At 36.8% G+C, this 5,169-nt stretch overlaps 1 pseudogene; it reads right to left on the reverse strand.

The window, feature by feature from the left end:
* Positions 1–1,836: 1,836 nt before the first annotated feature.
* Positions 1,837–2,341, reverse strand: Rps24-ps8 (ribosomal protein S24, pseudogene 8; annotated as a pseudogene).
* Positions 2,342–5,169: the final 2,828 nt, after the last annotated feature.

Genomic DNA, 5,169 nt, shown 5'->3' on the forward strand with positions numbered 1-5,169 from the left:
CTGGGTAAATCCTTAAATTTCTAACTTAGTTTAATAGTATGATACTTAGTCTCAACACTGGTATATAGGATAAACTGTTTCCCAATTGGCAATTATAGCATTTCTACTCTGTATTCAGGAGCAAAAGATAACGTACTTTCTAATATGCATGTAAAACCAAACACAGATATGGCTGGAGATCTTCTTCCCTTTACCTACCAATGCATTAAGCAGATGTGTGTATAAGCTCTTGATGTATATTTGCAACAGTGATAGATGCTGGAGATTACATAGTAAATACAGTATATTGTCTGAGCCTTGGTTAGTATCACGATTCCCTAAACAATCAAATGTGCCAACTATATAATATTCACATTGCAGTTTATATTATGTCATCTGGGTATACTTTAAAGAATGCAGGATGTGCTTATATAAAAATACCACATTATTTTATTAAGAGAATTTGAGAGTCAGGGCACCATTTTAATCATCTAGAATCATATAACCTACGGATACAAAGAGACAGTGTCTTTCACAGCTCCTCTTTAGAAGGTTGGTGCTTATGAAAAGACACCAGATCATGAGCTAACCAGAAATCAACAGGAAGCTAATCAGGAATGGATCAGAGGTAGAGTGCTAGCTGAACATGCCTGAGGCCCTGGACCTGATCCAGGGCACAGTGTGTAGAGGAAAGGAGAGAGCCATATGGAGGGAAGGAGAAACAATTAGAAGGTGAAAAGATGAATAAGGAATGGAGGGAAGAAAGGAAAGGATGGAAAGAAGGATGGGAGAAGGAATTAGTGGATCCTTGATAAGAATAGACTTATAGACAAGAATGAACATTTTCCAGTTTCTAAGAATTTAAGTGTGGAGAACTCACCTATGAATTTTGTTCGCTATAATGATAGCCCGAACAGAGGGACATTTGTTTGGATTTGCCAAAGGCAAAGATATTACTCCCTCTTAGAACTGACTGTCTTCTTTCTCTCTTTCTTGGGGACACTGTCTCTTTTCACTGTTGCTTAATGCTCCCCCACTCCAAAATATTAGTGTAGCATTCCATCTCATCCAAATCTAAATTAAATATTTTTCTTCAAATGCTTTCTTTAAATCTTTAAATATGATAGTAGTCTACTCTACAAAAAGGCAACATTTATAACAAGTCCTAAAAATATCAAAGCAAAAACAAACAAAAAAATCCACAAACAAACCTTTCAAACACTGTGACATGAACAGTCCTAACCATGTTGATCTGCAATTATTATGAGATAACCACTTGGACTGCTCACATTTATCCAAAATAGGTGGCATTACAAACAGCAAAGCAACATTCAGATTTCAAGTCACTTAAGGGCAGGCTTGAGATGTAATAGTCACTACCAAATTGCATGAGTAGATGTAATGTTCAATAATACTTTGCTATTTACACAGCCTGATAGAATGGAATGTCCTTTTAAGTATCTTAGAAATAAAGCTATCATAAAGAGAGCAAATGATACTATTATCTGTGTTGTTCAAAGCCCTAGTTTATCTGATAGTCCTATACAGCAAGAACAAAATCAAGGAGAAACTTAGTATCCAGTTTCTAAAGGAACCTGGTTCATACTAGAGGCCCTAGGCACTCAGTTCACTAACAGACTAGGAAAAGAAGACAGATCCTAAAGCCTTTTACTATCCCAATATGGACCGATGTTGCTTCATGAGAGCCAGCTTCATGTAACAACGTGAGCCACATTGTACAAGAGTGGAATTTAGAGGAAACTGTAGGTAAACTGCCTCACCCTTCATTTAGATCTTAAAATTATAAAGTTATAGTACAAATATATAAATTTGCCAATAGACTCCATATACTGTAAATTTTTAGAAGCTTTATAGTTTATTTTGTCATTTCAGAAATCTGCATATCACAGCAGAACATCAAGACACCACAAAGCTACTCCTTTGGCTGTATCCAGTCTCCACTCACTTTTTGTTAGCACCAACATTGGCCTTTGCAGTCCCCTTGACCTTCTTCATTCTGTTCTTGCATTCTTTTCACTGTTTGCAGAAGGTCTTTTTCTTCTCATAAAGGCCATGTCTTGCAAGTCTGTGTTTAGGTTCAGTTTTCTTTGCATAATCCAAAGAATCACAGAGCATGCCAAAGCCAGTTGTCTTGCCACCACCGAAGTGGGTTCTGAATCCAAATACAAAGATGGCATCTGGTGTGGTTTCATACATTTTGGCCAGCTTTTCCTGAATTTCTGTCTTTGGTACTGTGGCCTTCCCAGGATGAAGGACATCAATGACCATCTATTTCCTCTGAAGCAGACAGTTTGTCATGAACTTCCTGGTCTGGATGGTTACTGTATCATTCATGATGGCTACGGTGCCGGAGCTGTAGAGAAGGAAAAGAGCATGTGTTTTTTTTAAACAGAGGTGGAACTTCAATACATGTTCTGTCATCCTTACCACTGTTGCTATGACACAAGATGTGAGAAGAGAGAAGCCTGTATCACATTTTAGTAACAGTAGAAAAATGATATGCTAGTACACTACTGCACTGGTAGAACCCTGAGACTCAGGATATAGAAGCAGAATGATTACAGTTTGAGGACAGCTTTCACTATATAATAGAATCATATCTTAAGAAATGGGACAAGGGAGACTGTGGTTATATCTCAGTATCTCAGTACACTGTCTTAAGTATGAGGGTTTGACTTTGATCCTCTGAATCTATGTTGGGGTTTTTGTTTTTTTGTTTGTTGAAAAAGGCATGGAGCAATGGGGAGGAAGAAGCAAGCAAATCTCTGGGAGTTGGTGGCCAGACAGTCTAGCTTCTTAGTGAGATCCATACCAATGAAAGGCCCTCTGTCATAAAAGGAAGGTGGCTGCAATTACTATAACAAGAACTACATGAGATCAAGTCAGCCAACTTGCCAGTTTAGATAGGAAAGAGATTCAGGAGCAGCTTCAGCAGTTGATGGCTGTAAGGGGGTGAAGAGTCGTTTTCCTTTAGGAGTATGGGCTGTCTAATAGGCCACTCATGTATCAGTGAATGGTCTTACACTCATGCACGAATGAACAGGACTAGCTGGATTCACTGGGTTAGATTTAAAAAATATATGAAGAGAAACTTGGGGAAACAATATTGGAGAGGATTGAGGAAGAGATGATTATGACCATAATAACTGGTTTATATGAATGAAATTTCCTCAAAAATAAATAATATGTGTGTGTACTTATGTATATATGTATAAAGTCAGGATAGATGTCACATGAGAAACAACACTTGAGATTGACACTTTTAACCTCTACAAGTACATGTACATACAGAACACACAGACATGTGCACACAGACAGACATACTCACAATGTGAGGTAGAGAGAAAGAAAACACATATGTATAAGCAATTAAAACTCAATGAATGTTCACCAATTTCTAATAAAGCAGATGTTATTCATGCAAGCTTTGTACACACAACAGCAGAGGGATAGGTTAGAAAAGCAGAATCTTCCTCTTAAGAATTACTTAGTGACTCTTCCAACTACAGTCTCCAAGTAGAATTTTCTGGCAATGTAACCACTTAGCATTTATATTAATGGCATTTAGTGTGTCAAAACTAAATGGAGGTTTGAAGAGAACAGCAAGTACTGTTGTTCAGAAAACACTGCCAGCCTGTTTTTACATATATAAAGGCTCACTCAGGACTCCTTTAAACATGCAAACATTAGATTTTAATATGCATCATAAATATAAGCAGCTTCCTTATTTGAATAGCATTTTACTTGGTTAACTCTCAAATAACCTCAATTTATCTACAATTCAATTCAGCAGTCATTGAATAGCAGATGATGGTAAATGCCACAGATTAAAAATAAATTGAAAAAATAAATAAATAAAATAGCACCCTAAAGTCTGAGCTCTAATAGTGCAAGGAAAACGAATAATTGTGCAAAAATGAAATTAAGTACTACAAATAGAGGCATAAGGAGATGCTACTGTGTTTTGTTTGTTTGCTTGCTTGCTTTGGGTTTGGGATTGATGGTGTTTTGCTTTGGGATGTGGTGTGTATGTTTGCATGTATGTATGTGAGCGAGTGTTGGGTAAATTGTCTGCTTGGTTGGTTTGTTGGGTGATTGGGGTTTTGTTTTCTTTTATCTTTGTTGTTTTCAGCACAGGGTCTCACTCTCCAACCTAGGCTTGCCTAGAACTGATTATGTAGCTTAGAGTACATAGGTAACCTAGAGCTGTGGACTCATTGTGACCCTCCAGCCTCAGTCACTCCAGTACCGGGACTATAGACAAATTACTGCACCCATCTTTTACTTTGGTTTTGACAGAAATTGAGGAGGGTATCACAAAGATAAAATGATGTGAGGTGATAAATGCTGAGAAGAGCCATGCCCCTGATAAAATAAATAACACCAGTGTTTTGTCTTTCTGACTTTATTGATAGTAGGTTATCTCCAATGATTTTTAATTTCCAATCCAGAATATTGTTCTTTAAAACTTTCTGAAAATGACATATGGATGCCTTGGCTGAACCACATAGCAGAATCACATATGATTCTTCAATCTTTACATTAGAAGAACTGTCCACCAGGTTATATGATGTTGGCTCTGGTCAAGTCCCTATTGAAAGAAGCTTCAAACACTTTTTCTTTTAAGTCAAAATTGTCTCCTATATATTATGTACCTAAAATGTAGTAAGCACTAAGTGTTGGGCTCTTTACTACTCCATCTGCTGAACCACACCCATTCTCTACATCTACAATTGTTGGAAAGTCATCAATTATGGTTTCATGGGATGCTAAGTATAAATTAAGTTCACACTGTGGCAATAGTAAAGATACTAACTGTAAGGCAGAGTGGCTGAGTAAGCAGGATCAGCCAATTCCCGAAATTGGTTCTCTGATCTATCCACATGCACTGTGGCACACACATGCCCCTACACATACACATATAGAATAAATACATGTAGCAAAGAAAATTAATTTTTAAGTCTATAAATATGTTTTAAAGTTTTTATCAGGTGAACCTAACAATTTACTAAAAATTTAAATAGTGTGTAGTCATTACAGCAACTTTTCTTCCAAAAGACAGTATGTTTACATTTTTATTCTTTCTGTTGAAACATATATAGTGTTGGCATTTTTAGAAGTTCATATCTCAGCCTTTAACATGGTGAATATCCTCATCACCAAAAGAAG

The sequence above is a fragment of the Rattus norvegicus genome, chromosome X (assembly GCF_021556685.1).
Source record: "Rattus norvegicus strain SHRSP/BbbUtx chromosome X, alternate assembly SHRSP_T2T, whole genome shotgun sequence".
In the NCBI taxonomy this organism is placed as follows: domain Eukaryota; kingdom Metazoa; phylum Chordata; class Mammalia; order Rodentia; family Muridae; genus Rattus; species Rattus norvegicus.